General features: G+C 54.7%; 1 protein-coding gene across 1 annotated transcript in view; it reads right to left on the bottom strand.

Annotated features, from left to right (window-relative positions):
• KANK4 (KN motif and ankyrin repeat domains 4) overlaps window positions 1-17267 on the bottom strand; it is an 85679-nt gene extending 68412 nt beyond the window's left edge. The window contains exon 1 of the mRNA XM_008265153.4: window positions 17071-17267. The gene's annotated coding sequence lies outside the window, so the exon portion shown is untranslated. The remainder of the gene's footprint in view (window positions 1-17070) is intronic.
• Between the last annotated feature and the right edge of the window lie 236 nt (window positions 17268-17503).

Genomic DNA, 17503 nt, shown 5'->3' with positions numbered 1-17503 from the left:
GGGAGAGGAACAGGGAGGTGCGCAGAAGGGGCTGAAGTCACAAGCCTCCACCTTCTCAGCACAGCTGGGCGAGGCCTAGAATGGGGAGCAATGGCTGTGAGCGTGCACTTGGGAGCTCAGGGAGAGGGCAAGGGGTCTGCAACAGGCAGTGAGGCCTCGGAGACCAAGATGAGGGTCGCCACGTGACAGCTGAGGTCAAAGCGCACAGGTGCAAAGTGGCTTCAGCGGTCCCAAGGCAGGGTCAGAACCAGCGAACAATGGAACTGGCACTGCAGTGCAATGGGCTAAGCCTCTGCCTGCAGTGCCAGCATCCCACATAGGCACTGGTTCGAGTCCTGGCTATTCCACTTCCGACCCAGCTCTCTCCTTTGGCCTAGGAAAGCAGTGAAAGATGGCCCAAGTCCTTGGGCCCCTGTACCCATGTGGGAGGCCAGTAAGAAGCTCCTGGCTCCTGAGTTCAAATCGGTCCAGCTCCGGCCATTGCAGCCATTTGGGGAGTGAACCAATGGATGGAAGACCTCTCTCTGTCTGTAACTATGCCTCTCAAATAAATAAAATATTAAAAAAAAAAAAAAGAACAAGGGAACAGTAAAGTTTAAAGTAAAAGGAGCAAAGAGGTGGAGAATGCAGTGTACAAGGGAGCAGAATGGGGAAGGGGTCATTTTCAGTGTCAGGTCCTCCAGGTCCACAAGCACAAGGAGGGGACAGGTCATAGCCATGATCAGCAGAGTTGGCTGCCAGCCAGCCCCAGCACCCTGCTGTTCCTCCCACCACAGTCTTCCTGAAGGCTCAGAACTCCTCTGCCGCTAGCACCTGTGGCTCCTGTGCACTTCAAATGTGTGAATGAAATGTGCTGCACAGCTGGGTAGGACACCGCTTGGTAAATCCACAGCTCGTATCAGAGTGGCTGGGTTGGAGTCCTGGCGCTGCTCCTGACCCAGCTTTGTGCTAATGCAGACTTGGGGAGGCAGCACGTGCCGGCGCAGGCAGATGGGTCCCTGCCACCTATGTGGGAGGGCAGACTCAGTTCCCAGCTCCTGCCTCAACTTAGCAAAGCCCCGGTCACTGCCGGCATTTGCAAAGGGAACCTGATGAGCGCTTTCTCTATGTCTCTGTTTCATAATACAATTCACAACAAAAACACAGAAATTGAAGTTCATTAAAAAAAAAGTGCTCCCTTTGAAACTTAATATGAAAAAAGAAGGCAAGCTCTTTTTTTATTGATTACATGTTGAAATGTTTATATTCTGGATATACTGGGTTAAATGAAATATGTTAAAGTTAATTTTATTTGTTTTTATTTTGCTTAATGTGCTACAAGCAAACTTATTATTTTTCAAGATTGATTTATTTAGTTGAAAGACATAGTTACAGAGATGCAGAGAGAGAGAGAGAGATCTTCTATCCACTGTTTCACTCCCCAAATGGCCACAACAGCCAGAGCTGGGCTGATCCAAAGCCAGCAGCCAGGAGCTTCTTCCAGGTCTCCCACGTGAGTGCAAGGGCCCAAGGACTTGGATCATCTTCTACTGCTTTCCCAGGCCATAGCAGAGAGCTGGATCGGAAAAGGAGCAGCCGGGACTTGAACCAGCACCCACATGGGATGCTGGCACTGCAGGCACCAGCTTTACCTGCTATGCCTCAGCGCAGGCCCTGCTATTGGCAAACTTAAATGCGGCTCACATTATATTTCTACTGTCAAGAGCTGGTGTAAGAGGCAGCTGCGATATTGAATGTGGGCTAAATAAATGCATTAGGCCCGTGTGTCCACCTAAGCACAGGGTGCGCGTGAGCAGCTCTTGCAGCTGTTCTGTCAGAATGGGAAGCGCACTAAGCTGTGATCTGCTGCACATGGGAATGCAGGGCCCGGAGACGGGACCTGAATTAGCAGAGGGGTCCTCTCGGGGTGTGGACAAGGATCTGAATATACGCTACAGAGCGGGCAAGAAGGCAAGGCCCAAGGGGCCACAGACTCGCCAAGATGATGAGGGCTGACTGGCTCCCCACTTCCGTGTCTCAGGTCCCTCTGCAGCTTCCATGCAGCCGCCCGCTGACCTCAGGGTGACCTCCAACCCCCCCACCACCACCACCACGTTCTCCCACCAGGCTCTCCCAGGACTTGAAGCCCTACAACCCCACGCTTTCCAAAAACCCACTGCCTTCGGGCCCTACACTGGCCCAAGCCAGGGCTGACTGCGCCTCCCCTGCCCTCCCTCATGGGAGCTGCCTGACACAGTGAAGGAAGGAGGCTGCACCACCCAGCCTGACCAGTGCTGCTTACAGGCCCAGAAACCCAGCTCCTAACCCAGATCTGTCTAACTCTCGCTGTGTGCGTGGAAGGCATAGCACAGCTTCTCCGGGCCACAGCCGCTTCCCCTGCTACCTAATAACACTGACCCATTTGTACAGAGCTGCCAGAGGCTTTGATGAGGTGACGGGAACAGCAGCGTGCCACACAGAAGAAAGGGTATGTTGTCACCTCCAGTGGAGGGGAGGCGCCATCTGCAAAGCCCAGGTGGGAAGCCTGCCTGTGCTAAGCGGGGCTGGCGCCCACTGCAGCAGCTTCCCGCCCCCAGGAGCCAGCACGGCTCCGCCTTCCTATCAGAGAACTCCACGGCCCAAGACTTCTCTTGCAGCTGAACAAACAGAAGTGATTCCCGGGAGAGTGTCCAAAACAAAACCCGAGCGTGGCTGTTCATGAGCCACCCGAGCCTTGCATGTCACCTGCCATTGAAAAGAGGATGTCTGGGGCCGGTGCCGTGGCTCACTTGGCTAATCCTCCACCTGCGGTGCCAGAATACCATATGAGCGCCAGGTTCTAGTCCCGGTTGCTCCTCTTCCAGGCCAGCTCTCTGCTGTGGCCCGGAAGTGCAGTGGTGGATGGTCCAAGTGCTTGGGCCCTGCACCCACGTGGGAGACCAGGAGGAAGCACCTGGCTCCTGGCTTCAGATCTGCGCAGCGCGCAGGTCGTGGCAGCCATTTGGGGAGTGAACCAACAGAAGGAAGACCTTTCTCTCTGTCTCTCCCTCTCACTGTCTGTAACTCTACCTGTCAAATAAATAAAAAATAAAAAATAAATCTTGAAAAAAAAAAAAAGAGGATGTGAAACACACCCCACTGTGCAGAGTTCTAATTCAGCCCCGACCCACTCTCTCTGTGCGCCCTCCCCACCGCGGCGAAGGGTGGCGAATGGGGACTCCAGAGAACCGGAAGGGCAGGAAGGGTTTGCATTTCCTCAACGGTGCGACAGGCTCTGATTCCCCAAGACCCACAAGCGTGTGCGAAGCGCGGTCATGGTTTGCTTACCCCAGCATGGGAACCTCTGAAGGCAGGAATTATTCTCCTCACTTTACTGAGGGGCTGAGGGCGCACAGCGGGGATTCAAGCCCAACCCTTCCTGCCCAACAGCGGTTCCCGCTGCAGAGTCCGGTTCCACAGCCCGGGCGCTAAGCAGTGGCCAGCAGTATGTTCAGAACAAGACAGCCTCGGGAGACAAGCAGAGCAGAACAGTGCGGCAAGCACAGGGCAGAGGGCCCATCCCAGGGCTCCCTCACATCCCCCTCTCCAGGCGCCCTGCCCCTGCCCCTCACTCCCGGAGCTTTCTAGCCAAGCCACTGGGCCTCAAGCATCCCACTTGTCCCACCCAACGACCTCTCTATCCACAATTAACATTTTCCCAGGAAGCGGTCAAATTCAAGCCCTGATCTGATACAGGGGTTCCACTGCACATGGTCTGAATTTCCTGTCTCCTCCCCTGCAAGGCACTAACATTTCATTTGGAGCACTCCCAGCACACGGTCTTACCTCTAGAGTGACCTGCTGCTGCGGATTCCAGGCAAGTGAATGGCTGTGGACCCACCACCCACCTTCCGGCCAAGCGTGGCCAACTCAGGGATTCATTCATGGTTAATGTTCCCATGTTTTCTTTTTTCTTTTCTGTTTTTTTGACAGGCAGAGTTAGACAGAGAGAGAGACAGAGAGAAAGGTCTTCCTTTTTCCGTTGGTTCACCCCCCAAGTGGCCACTATGGCCGGCGCGCTGTGCCGATCTGAAGCCAGGAACCAGGTGCTTCCTCCTGGTCTCCCATGTGGGTGCAGGGCCCAAGCACTTGGGCCATCCGCCACTGCCCTCCCGGGCCACAGCAGAGAGCTGGACTGGAAGAGCAGCAACTGGGACAGAATCCGACGCCCCAACCAGGACTAGAACCCGGGGTGCCGGTGCCGCAGGTGGAGGGTTAGCCTAGTGAGCTGCGGCGCCGGCCCAACAGACCTGATGTTTTCAAATGCAGCTGGCAGTGTGGATTTATGTAAAATCTGATTTTTTAAAAGTTAACTGAATTTGTTTCTTGTTTTAAGTATGATGAAAGTCAAACCAAACCCAAATGAGACAAACGCCACCTCTGTGCCCACCAGTAGGCACTGAAGGTGGACTTAGCCTGTCTGTGGCCTCATCGCCAACTCCTGCACTAATCACAAACGCAACCCACACGGACTACACCTTCACATCCCCTGTGCCCTCATACCTGTGTCCCTTCACCCTTCTTTGTCCTCACACATTTGTTCAAAACACCTCTGTGCCCTGGGGCCTCACACCAGTGCCTTCACACTCCGTGCCCTCACAACTCTGTCTTCACACCTTTGTGCCTTCACACCCTTTGTCCTCTCACCTCCATGCCTGCACATCCTCTGCACGCACACCTGACTTCACACTCTGCCCTCACACCTCTGTGTCTTCACAGCTCTGTGCTTTCTCACCTTTGCCTTTCCACCCTATGACGTCATGCCTCGGTGCCTGTGCTCATCCCAGGAGGATGCCACTGTGTATCTTCTCCATCAGAATCCTTCCCCTACTCCAGGGATCTGCTTAACTTGAATTTCTTCTCACCGCTTCTCATCTTAAGTATCCATCTCAATTTACTGTCCACATACACCAAGGTTCTCTCCAAAAGCTACACCCTGCCCTCGCCATTGTGTTTCCGGCATTTCGCACTGCCATTACCTCTGCATGTTTCAATCTTTCTAGTAGATCACACAAAGAAAGAGGGGGCCGGTGCTGTGGCGTAGCTGGTAAAGCCGCCGCCTGCAGTGCCGGCATCCCATATGGGCACCGACTGCTGTCCCGGCTGCTCCACTTCCCATCCAGCTCCCTGTTAATGTGCTTGGGAAAGCAGTGGAAGGTGCCTCAAGTCCTTGGGCCCCTGCATCCACATGGGAGACCTGGAAGAGGCTCCTGGCTCCTGCTTCGACCTATCTCAGCTGTTGTGGCCATTTCAGGGGTGAACCAGCAGATGGAAGCTCTCTCTCTCTCTCTCTGTCTCTCTGTGTGTAACTGCATTTCAAATTAATAAATAAATCACCCTCCCAAAAGGGGCCCCGCCTCCTAACACCACCACATTGGGAGTTAGGATTCCAACACAGGAGTTCTGGAGTTCCAAGCCTTCATCGAGTGCCTCGAGCAGGCCTGGTCTCTGCGGGAGCTGTAGCTCAGAAAAGCACCAAAGAACCAGTGAGATCAGACCTTTTCACCTGCTTTTTAAAGGCAAGCAATTAACTTCAAAACTATTTTATAATTAGAAAAAAAAATCTTAAAATGAAATAAAACACCACACACACACACACACACACACACACACTAAGGAGAAAGACTTCAGCCAAGGAAGTGCCCAAATAATCCTGGCAATTTACAAAAGAAATGAGCTGATCCGTGACCCCTGACACGGCCTGCACACTCACTTCCTCCTGGGGTAGCCGTCCAACACCTGTCCCCATTTCTCACACAGGAAACTGGGGGACAGGGAAGTGATCTGAGTTAACCAAGGCCAAGGCCGGCAGCTCATCCACAGGGCCACATGGCAGTGGGCGGGCAGGCTCAGGAGACCCGGGACCACACTTGCGTTTGGACAATAGCTCTCTGCCAAGACCACGTCACCCCGAGGAATGGCTCTCATGTACAGAATGCCAGGCCTCAGCTCTGCCAGTGGGCAGAGCTCTCAGCACAGATGCCTGGGCCCCACCCGCGGGTCTGGCTAACACAGGGCTGCACTGAGCAGCTGACCACACTGAGGGCCATGGGGGCAGGATGAAGGAGAAGAGGGCCAGGTGGGGGAAGGCCAGCCCCCAGGCAGGTGCAGGAGGGGTCTTAGCAAGCAGCTGCCACGGACGCACTCTCACATGTCCCTGGTCAGCCCAGTGACGAGTGACAAGAGACATGGCCGTTGTCGATGTCAGGCAGGCAGGGCTTCTCATCTGGCTTGGCCGGCTACTCCCTGTGCGGTGAGGGCCAGGTGCCCACGCTGGCTGGTCCTCAGTGCCCCCACCCAGAAGCCCGCACAGGGGGTCTAGCTAACTGGTGAGGTTTCCTCCTCCCCCAGCAGGACCGGAAGCACTCGCACGGAGCCCACGAGTCCCGCGCTTGGAGCAGTAGCGCTAGCGGCCAAAGAGAGGTGGTGGAAAGACTGCAGAGGGAGGAAGAAGCAGGGGCCGGGGCCAAAGAAAGGTGAGAGACTTCTAGGGGTAGGACCCCGAACTGGGTCTGGAGGGATCTGGGGGTGCTGGGAATAGGCAAGGGGAGTGGAGGGTGTTGAAGGACCCTGTTCATTCGCAGTTATCAAGGTTCCGCAGAGAAGAGCGCGGCACTCGGTGCTGTAGTACCATGTACTGGGCAAGGGCTTCCGCGCCGTGGTGGCGCTAACACTGATGAGCTTTTCACCAAGGCCAAAGCCACTGCGACAGAGGTGAGACCTGCTGCTCGCAGGCCGGGCTGCAGGGAATCAGACTCATATGTGAAAAGGGTGGGGAAGGAGTGGGTGTTTGGCCTAGAGGGTCAGGCACTGGTTGGGACGCTCCATTTTGGAGTGCTCGGGTTTAAGTCTCAGCTCCACTCCTGATCCTACTTCCTGCTAATGTGTTCCCTCCCAGGAAACAGGGGATGGCTCAAGAACTTGGGTCCCTGCCATCCATGACACAGACTCTTGGCTTCAGTCTGGCCCAGCACCGGCTTTTGCAGGCATTCAGGGAGGGAGAAAATGGGGACAACTCAGTCCAGGAGGAGAGTGGAGGAATTCTAATGGAAAGATCTATCCAAGGGGCTGCAAAGCCCTGGAGAGGGGAGCTGCACATCTAGGAAGGAGGCACCTTTACCCTCATCTCCCAGATGCGCAAACTGAGGCTCCGCGTGGTCACAGCCAAGTGTCAGGGCCAGAACTGGAACTCAGTTGTGCTGGACTCCATAGCTTTCACTTACAGTTTTCACCCTACCCTTTTTCCTGGGAGTGTGCTAAGGGTGGGGAGGGGATTGAAGGGAAGGGGCATGAGAACAGGCCAAAGGCTGGAGACACGAACTGGGGAAGGCGAGGATGGAGAGTAAGCACTTGCTAGGGAGACCAGAGGGCAGCCTGTTTTTTTTTTTTTTTTTTTTTTTTTTGACAGAGTGGACAGTGAGAAAAAGAGACAGAGAGAAAGGTCTTCCTTTGCCATTGGTTCACCCTCCAATGGCCGCCGCGGCCAGCGCATCGCGCTGATCTGATAGCAGGAGCCAGGTGCTTCTCCTGGTCTCCCATGGGGTGCAGGGCCCAAGCACCTGGGCCATCCTCCACTGCACTCCCTGGCCACAGCAGAGAGCTGGCCTGGAAGAGGGGCAACCGGGACAGAATCCGGTTCCCCGACTGGGACTAGAACCCGGTGTGCCGGCGCCGCAGGTGGAGGATTAGCCTAGTGAGCCGCGACACCAGCCAACCTGGGGTTTTTCAAACACACTCTCCTATGGTTGCCTGTAGGAGTTCTAGAATCTGCCAGATCTGGACTGAGCTGGTGGCCTAGTGCACATGTTGAACCTTGCTTTACTCACCAACAGAATGGGAACAGAACAGCCATACCTCTCTGGGCAGTTAGTAGATGGATGCTGTATTCAAAGGAGTTGCAGACATTAAGTGCCTAACAAAAGGCAGCAAAACGCGACCATTTCTCTAATGCCGCTCCACTGGACTCCTCCTCAAACCAACATCTGGTCGGTGCTCCCACCTCCCCTGCATTCCCCCCATCTTCAAAGCCATTTCTCCTGGAGCTTCGTCTCCCTCCTTGCTGTCCACTTTGCAGTTGATCGAGTGACTCATCCGTGAGTCCACACAGACGCCTGCACCTCTCAGGACGAACTGCCCACATGGAGGTTGCTTCAGGGCGCTGCTTGCCTGGCACTGGCCGAGAAATCAGGGCAGGCTCGCTGGGTTCGTGCGGAGTTGGCTCAGCCACCCAGTGTGCCTGTGATTTAGAGATCAACCTCTGAATGCCCATCACTACCTTCTATTAAAAGCATAAACCCTGTGCTTTGGTAAATTTGCCAAGTTACTAGATGGCATTTGCTATTGCTTAGGAAGGTCTCCCACTAATTAGACAGAGATAGGTGGGTATAGGAAAGGTTAGGGTGAGAGCGGGAGGGAAATCCGGAGTACCGCTTACTCACTCCATGCAGTGTACCTGTACTTTCCTGTACCTTCACCTCTTCGGCACACGAAAACTGGTGATGCTCAAAGACGTTTTGTTTAAAATGCACAAAATAAAATACATAGCTTAACTACACAGAAAACCAACAACAATGAAATAGCATTATTAAAATTAAGAAGTAAATATAGCAATCCATGTCTTTATTAAGGCACTAAATAACAAGCACTAGCAGCAGGCATAAAGCCTACTGTAATTTCAAATCCATAATATATGTAAATAATATGTTTTTTAAACATTTATTTATTTATTTTATTTGAAAGGCAGAATTACAGAGAGGCAGAGAGAGAGAGAGAGAGAGAGAGAAAGGTCTTCCATCCGCTGGTTCACTCTGTAGATGGCTGCAACGGCTGGAGCTGTGCCAATCTGAAGCCAGGAGCCAGGATCTTCTTCCAGGTCTCCCACGTGGGTGCAGGGGCCCAAGGACTTGGGACATCTTCTACTGCTTTCCCAGGCCACAGCAGAGAGCTGGATCAGAAGCGGAGCGGCCAGGACTCGAACCAGCGCACATACAGATGCCGGCACTGAAGGTGGAGGCCCCACCTGCTATGTCATAGCTCAGGTCCCGATGTAAATAATATTTTTAAATATCTGTAGCAACCAAAATATAAAGTGAAAATGTCTGCCATTTTTATTGGAAACAACATTTCAGGGCCGGCACTGTGACGCAGCGGGTTAACGCCCTGGCCTGAAGCGCAGGCATCCCATATGGGCGCTGGTTCGAGACCCGGCTGCTCTACTTCCTGTCCAGCTCTCTGATATGGCCTGGGAAAGCAGTAGAAGATGGCCCAAGTCCTTGGGGCTCTGCACCCGCATGGGAGACCCAGAGGAAACTCCTGGCTCCTGGCTTCAGATCTGAGCAGCTCTGGCCATTGTGGCTATTTGGGGAGTGAACCATCAGAGAGAAGACCTCTCTCTCGCTCTACCTCTCCTCTTTCTGTGTAACTCTTTCAAGTAAAATAAATTTTAAAAATCTTAAAAAAAAAAAAACACAACCTTTCAAGTGTTGCAAATGCACTGTTGCCAACATCTATAATCAAAGAAAATGCTAAATAAAGATGTCCTTCCTTTTCCCACCCAAATTCACAGACTCTGAATCCTTTATTTTCTATTTTCCTTTACATTTTTGCTTATTTTCATTTTATCTGAAAGGCAGAGAGACAGGGAGAGATTGTCCATCCACTGGTTCACTCCCCAAATACCTGCAACACCAGAGTTGGGCCAGGCCAAAGCCAGGAGCCCAGAACTCAGTCTGGGTCTCTCATATGGGTGACGTGGCCCCAAATACTCAAGTCCTCATCTGCTGCCTTCCAGGACACATATGAGCAGGAAGCTGGACAAGTGGAGCAGCCAAGACCTGAACCCAGCACTCCGGTATGGAATATGGGCATCCCAAGTAGGGTCTTCACCACTGCAGTTAAAATGCCTGTCCCGACTCCTCTGAATTCTGTTCATGAGCACCCTGGGGCTGTTGACCCCTCAGGGTAAGAATTCCTACTAGGGGGCCCAGTGCTGTGCCGTAGGTGAAGCCCACACCTGCAGCGCTGGCATCCACTTCCAATCCAGCTCCTTACTGATGTGTTTGGGAAAGCAGGGGAGGATGGCCCAAGTCCTTGGGCCCCTGCGCCCACGTGGGAGACCAGGAAGAAGCTGCTGGCTCCTGGCTTCGGATTGGCCCAGTTCCAGTCGATGTGGCCATTTGGGGAGTGAACCGGTGGATGGAAGACCTCTCTCTGTCTCTCTCTCCTTCTCCCTCTGTATTTCTGCCTTTCAAATGAGTAAATCTTAAAAAAAAAACAAAAAACAAAAAAACAAAAAAACATAAGCATTCCTACTAAGTTCTTTCCAATTCAGTAAGTATGGGAGCATTTCAAAAAGTTTGTGGAGGGGAGTCGGCGCTCAGCCCCAGGGTACAGGATGGGGCTGCTTGAGGCTGGGGGGCTGAAAAAAAAAGTTTGTGTTAAATGTTTATTGTGAAAAAAAAAATGCATAGATTCCAAAGTTTTTCACACCACAACATAAACTCATCTTTTAATTCCATTTTCCACCAACTTTTGAAGTACCCTCCTGTTTGCATCAAGTACCTTCCCGAGTGCCCGCTCACCCTGACCCCCTCCGTGAAGACTCTATCCAACAGCCGGCTGGCCCGGGGAGGACGCCCACCTCAGCCGTGGCCCAAGCCCAGGCTGCCAGAGCCCGCTGTGACAAGGCCTGCTGAGAAAGCGGGAGTGTCTAGAGACGAGCTCACACAAGGGGACCTTCTCTAGAACTTGACCTAAGCAGTGAAGGTGAGGTTTGTGGGACAGGATGGCAAGCGGTGGGGTGGGTAGGTGCTGAGTTGAGCCACAAGGTGATGACCAGGGACTGACCAATGACCGGCTGGGCCAATGGAGTGACCTGGAACTCAGGACCCCCTTCAAGGCGTCATCCACCTCTAGGATGCCTGGCCTCCTTCCAGGCCTGGGGCGTGGCAATCAATTCTGCATTTTCCGGCTTCTCTCTCCCCACTTAGAACCAGATTAAAGGAGTCTGTTTCCTGCATCAGAAGAGCTGGAAGTCAGGGTTATAGGAAGCTGAGGTTCAGTAAACTTGAGTACTATGCTCAGGCTGCATGGCCACTCAGTGATGAGTCCATTTTCCACTTCTTCTGCTCCACCTCTCCCTTTAATTGAAGAGTAGGGAGATCATCACCTTCACTGTTTATTGATTTAAAATTACCCACATGTGGCCAGTGTTGTGGAGGTCAAGGAGCTGCTTCCCATATGAGCCAGTAGCGCTGGCATCCAGTGCCAGTTCAAGTCCCTGCTGCTCCACTTCTGATCCAGCTCCCTGCTGATGTGCCCGGGAAGGTGGCAGATGACGGCCCAAGTGCTTGGGCCCTTGCCACTCCCACATGGGAGACCCAGATGGAGCTTCTGGCCCTTAGCTTCAGCCTCGCTCAGCCTTGGCCATTGCACACATCTGGGGAGTGAACCAGTAGATGGAAGATCCCTCTCTCTAACTCTGCCTTTCAAATAAATAAATCTTTTTTTTTTAAATCCCACAAATGATATCTGACAATCATCTACAAATGTACCTCCACACAGAACACAGTAACTAATACAGGGAAACCCGTGACCACCCCATTATACTCAACCACCACCCAACCTGATGGTCTGTCTTTTAAACCTTTCCTGGACAGCAGGACAGCCACACTTTCCAGGGCGTAAGGGAGTCGGGGAGAGGACTAGCCCATGAGCACAGCACCTGCAAACACTCAGCTCGTTGTCTGCTGTCTGCTGCCCGCTGCCCTGCTATGGAGAATCTCCGTCGATGGCGCCGAGGGCAGCGTGTGTGGCCGCCGCGCAGGAGGCGGGCTGTGCAGCGCCCTTGGCACTGCAGGCTGCTCCTGGATCTCTGCGAGGGGCAAATTCTCACCTGCGCCACAGTCTCTGCCCCTTGTCCCTGTGTCACACACAAAGCAAAGGAAACTCTGCAGACAAAGGATCCTTGCACACACAGAGGGGGAAGCCACAGCCACATGAAAAAAAAAATACATCCAGTCGACTGACAAGTTTTATTTACTTTGGGGGGAACAAAAAAAAGGAGGAGGGGGATGGGAATTGGGCTCTCTCTCTTCTCCCACAATGCCTCGTCCCCAGGAAGCTGAGCGAGGGGCAGGGTGGGGGCCCGGGCAGACAGCATCGCACGCCTCTGGAAGACTGTAGGCCTCTCTCCCTCTCTAGAGTGCTCAGCCAGCTTCTTCAACACACCAGTCTATAACCACTGGCTTATCACGTTAGCCATCGACGTGAAATCTTGGGACAGCCTCTGTTTTATCCTGGAAGCTGTGACAGGCGTATTTTTAGCAGGAGAGCCCTTCTTCTTTCCTTTAACCCTAGCTTGAGATGTTCTCTGGGTAGACTGGAAGGCTGTTCACAGAAAGGCCTGTTAGAAGCCTCTCGAGCATCCCACATGGGTACCGGGTTCTAGTCCCGGTTGGGGCGCCGGGTTCTAGTCCCGGTTGCTCCTCTTCCAGGCCAGCTCTCTGCTGTGGCCCAGGAAGGCAGTGGAGGATGGCCCAAGTGCTTGGGACCTGCACCCACATGGGAGACCAGGAGGAAGCACCTGGCTCCTGGCTTCAGATCAACTCAGCGCTGGCCGTAGCGGCCATTTGGGGAGTGAACCATCAGAAGGAAGACCTTTCTCTCTGTCTCTCTCTCTCTCTCACTGTCTATAACTCTACCTGTCAAATAAAAAAATTTTTTTTTAAAAAAGAAGCCTCTCGGTCCCGACTCTGCCTGGGAGATCAGCATCTGAGGCACAGAGAGGTTACACATCCAGCCGTAAGCCACATAGCTGGCTGAGAATAGATCTGGTCTCCAGTTCCAGGATGCCTGGGGCCTCCCTGCCTGCAGCTTCTCCCACACACTCTCCTACAGAACCGCACCAAGGAATAGCCGCTGGCCTTCGGAGAGAGTTCCTCAGATCCCGGTTTTGTGGGTTCCTCTTTCTGTGACCCTGAGGAAGTAACTTAGCCTCTCCTTCCTCATCCGTACGTGGGGGACTACGACAGGAACTCTCTCTAGGATTACCGTGGGGATCAACTGTGCCGAGGTGTGACACCCGTGCATGCAATGGCTACACCTCACTGCTCCTGTGTCACCCACAGTTAAGTGGGTCTGTGATAACTGTGTCTGCACAACCATCAAGAGACAGGCAAGAAAAGACTGTGACCAACCCTTTTTTTTTTTTGGCAGGCAGAGTGGACAGTAAGAGAGAGAGAGACAGAGAGAAAGGTCTTCCTTTTGCCATTGGTTCACCCTCCAATGGCCGCCAGGACAGAATCCGGCACCCTGACCGGGACTAGAACCCGGTGTGCCGGCGCCGCAAGGCAGAAGATTAGCCTATTGAGCCACAGCGCCGGCCTGACCAAACCCATTTTGCAGCTAACAAAAATCAAATCTGCCCCAGAAATGATACAACTTTCACAAGGTCAGTTTTAAAAGTGAACACATTTGCAACATTCAAAAGTCCTAAACCTGCTCCCTACCACACCTCCCGAGGTACAGGAGAGTCAGGAGTGAGTTACCGCTTCCCTTTCTCTGAGAAGCAGAACCACGCACACAGTGGCACACACTCCATGACCCTTCCTTACAAACTGGGAGCATCACGGAGCCTGGCACAGAGCAGAGGCTTGGTGTAGTTTCAATGACGCAAGGAATTACCAAACAAACGGAAATGTGGCCTGCAGGTCAGCATGGCAGAGCCTGGAGCAGGTGTCTTGTTGCAGAAAGCAGGGGCAGGAGGGGATGGGGGAGAGGGCAGGCAAGGCCAAGTCCTGGGTCCCTGGTCTGCGTGGTCCCACTCAGGGCATCTCCCAGTCTGACCCACGTGGCACAATCCAGGGCCCAGAAGACAACTGTGAAGCACACGTGGTCCCCTCTCCAGCTAAAACAGATGTAAGAACATGCAGGCAAGGGGCGGCACACAGGCCAGGGAGATGGCCCATCCATCTTCCCAACTGTCAACTCTGCCCATAATAAGATTTGTCTCCCTGTCACACCTCAGGCTGCTACTGAACTGAAGCAAAACCAAGACATCCATCTTCTGGCCCCAAGCAGCGGCCTTCATCAAACGCCGGGCACGAAAGGAGGCTAAGAAACACCCCGAGAGGCGGAGGGAGCACTGGGCTGGGAGTCAGGAGCTCAGGGGCCCCTGCTCTCAACCAGCGGTGGCTGCTAAGGGAGACAGTGCACTTCACCGAGCCTTCCATTCTTGCCAAATTAAAGTCCAGTGCTCTGGCCATGGGGTCAGCGTGGATGGGGGGTGGGTGGGTGGTGGCTCTGAATCACGTGACACCACATGCACGATAACTTAAGTTACATGCACTGGCAGGTGAATAGCCATGATTTTTGCCTGAAGAGCAAAGATACGCATAGCCCTTGCCCCCATTAAAGAAATTAAGAAATACTGAACCAGCTGGGTTCCATCAAGCAAGCATTTATCGAGCTGTTTATGTGTCCTACTATGTGCTAGGTACTCGAGACACAAATGCGCTATCATGGTGTTCAGCACAGTGGAAGTTCCCTGCGACACACACACATCCAAGGGAGCTTCAGAAACAAAGAAAAGGCAGTGGTTGACCGGGAGGGAAAGGCTTTTGCGGAGGAGTTTGGGACCCTGGTTGAAGGTTGAAGTTGTAGGTTATGTAGGCATTTAGCATGTGAACAAGTGCGAGAGTGTTTTAGACAAAGGGCACCACATGCAAAGGCAGTGGGTGGCCCAGGAATCATGTGAAGTGCAATTGTGAACACAATATGGCAGGGGCCTGGCTGGGGGGTGGGGATGGGGCACGGGGAGAAGCCAGAAAGGAGGCTAGAGAGGCAGGCAGGTCCAAGATTAGCAAACCACATGTATGCCACCTAATGACATTTACATTGTGGGCAACGAATTCCTTCTGGAATTCAAAGACTGGGATGAGCCAGCACTCCCAGCAGGACTCTCCCTGGAGGTTGGGCAGGAACTTTGGTCAGCTGGGAGCCCAACGGGCAGTAGTGAACAGCAGCACCACTGCTCTTGGCATTGGGAGAGGACACAGGCTTGTGCCCAAGGTGCTGATGGTAAGCACCCGTGCGTGGACTGAATGCAAGCCTCTCTCCATTTCTCACTGCACGGTAACCTAGCAGGGGGCCTCCTCCAGCCCATAGTTACTGCTGAGAAAAGACACTGGGCCGTGCTAAGCTGGAGCTTGGCACGCCTGCATCCCAAACGAGAGTACCAGCTCCAGTCCTGGATGCACAGCTTCCCACCCAGCTCCCTACCAATGAACCTGGGGAGAGGCGGATGATGGCTAAGTATTGGGTTTCCTGCCTCTAACATGGGAGACTTAGAGTTCCAGGCTCCTGGCTTCAGCTTGGCCCAGTGTTGGCTGCTTTTGCAGCCATGTGGGGAATGAACCACTGGATGGAAGATATCTGTCTGTCTGTCTCTCTCTGTCACTCTGCCTTTCAAAAAAATAAATCTTAAAGGAAAGGAGGCAGGCAGGCAGACACTGATGGGTCAGTTGATGGGATGCAGAACTAAGGGACTTGCCCATTTCAGTTCCTGGTCACGTGGCAAACAAAGGCTTTTCTACTGATGCTCGCCACAGAGCAGGGTGCTCTCACATGCTGCTCCTTCCCGCCCCCCCCCCAACTCCCTCCCTGCTCTCCACTTCAGAGTGACACTGGATCCACGGGGGTTCTCAGGGCACCTACCCCATCCCACTCAGAGTTCTGCACACACTGGAGTGATGGGCTTCGCGTCCATCTCGGCCACTGGGCAGCACGCTCCAGGAGTCCAGAGAGCGCCAGGCCTGCTCTCACCCGCATCTCACCACCTCGCCTGGTGCCTGGCACAGAGCCTTTGTGGACTGACCCCACGTGTGGTCTAGACCTTGAGCCAATCCCCGAAAGTCACTGCTCCTGGGACACATTAGGGCAAGTGCAGCAGGGGGGTGGGACTTGAACAGCCCTATCAGAGTGACCCCTGTTCTGTGTTCCCTGGTCCTGTCTTGAGATGCTCTAAGAAGCCAGGGTCTGCTTCTTCCAGACAGGTCCCCAACAGAAGCACACTTAATTCAAGATGCTTCCTCCCCAGGGCGCAGCCTCCTCCCCAGGGTTGCAGCCTCGTCATGTTGCATCTGACTTATCCTTCGACAGACAGAACTCTGCCCAGGCTTCAGAGGGTCAGCCCTGGGGGAGGAGGGATCTCCTCCTCCCTCTCCTGGAGAATGCCCCCTCCGCACCCTGCAGGCCCGCAGCCCAGGGGCTTGGGAATCAAGGTTTTACGGCAAGAATGCGGTCAGATCGCGCGTGGGAGCCACAGGCCGGACTCTCTGACTCCCATACTAAGTAACTGGCCATTCTGCAGGGATGAAGAACTTGGGGTCAACGGTTTGACCTTAGGAGAAAAGAGAGAGGGGACGGAGCTCACCACCGGGCGCAAAGGCTTGTCAAGTTGGGTTCGACAAAGGGCCCTCCCGGGCGTCTACCGCTCCCAGTCCCCCAACCGCCCCACTGCCTCCACCCAAGGTCGCGGCCCCGGGGAGCGCGGCAAAGTTCAGCCAGGGGCCGTCGGGCAATAGGGTGAGAAGTAGGGGCCGGCTTCTGCGAAAGGACAGACCACGAGCTCGATTCCAGGTAGCGCCCGGCCGGCGGCGGGGCGCCCTCGCTCCCGCTGCGTCCCGCAGGGATAGGCTGGGCAGGGGCTGCACCACCTGGGATACAAGGATGATGCGGCCTCCCCGCCCCACCGATGCCCTCCCTCCGCAGAACTGGGAAGGCAGCGACGCCCACCCCGGGCGGCCCGGGCAGCTCCCTCTTGCGCGTTTCGGATCCCAGACTCCGGGGTTTGGGGCGCCGGGTCGGCCCGGTTTGCCGCAGCCTCTGCTTTAAAGGGAGCCGGGGACAAGGCGCTGGGGAGGGGGCGAGGCGGGCGGCGGAGGCGACAGGAGAGTGGCAGAGCGCCCGCGCCAAGACCCGGGTGGCGCAGGGCGGGGTGAAGGACGCGTCCGCAGACTCACTGCGCGAGGATGGGGTCGCGGAGCCCCTTACCTTGGCGAGCTGCGGGAATAGGCGGGAGGCGCTCGCGGTGCCTGGGGTCTCGCGGTCGGGCGCACACGCGGCTTCGGGGCGCACGCAGCCTGCGGTGCGCGGTGCACTGTGCACGGTCCGCGTCCCGGCGCGCTCCCCCCGGTGGCGCACCTCTTCGTCCCAGGCGCGCACCCCTGCCGGCGCCCTCTCGCCGGCGGGCTCAGCCTGGGCCGGGCACACACCCTGCGGGCACACCCACCGCGGCGGAGGAGGGACTGGCCGGGCGCCCCGCGTCGCCGCAGCCAGCCCCGCCGAGTCCCCGCCTTCATTCGGGGGAAGAGCGTTCCTGAGGCGGCGCCGGCTTGGGTGTGCAGGAAGGGGCAGAATTGCGAAAGCGAGGGGAGGGTCTTAGCCTTGCCGAACTCAGGCAGGGTTTGGAAGAAAACTTTCGAAA

This window comes from Oryctolagus cuniculus, chromosome 7 (genome assembly GCF_964237555.1).
Source record: "Oryctolagus cuniculus chromosome 7, mOryCun1.1, whole genome shotgun sequence".
NCBI classification, from domain to species: Eukaryota; Metazoa; Chordata; class Mammalia; order Lagomorpha; family Leporidae; genus Oryctolagus; species Oryctolagus cuniculus.
The sequence above is the reverse complement of the archived record's forward strand: the minus strand, read 5'-3'. Positions and strand labels throughout refer to the sequence as shown.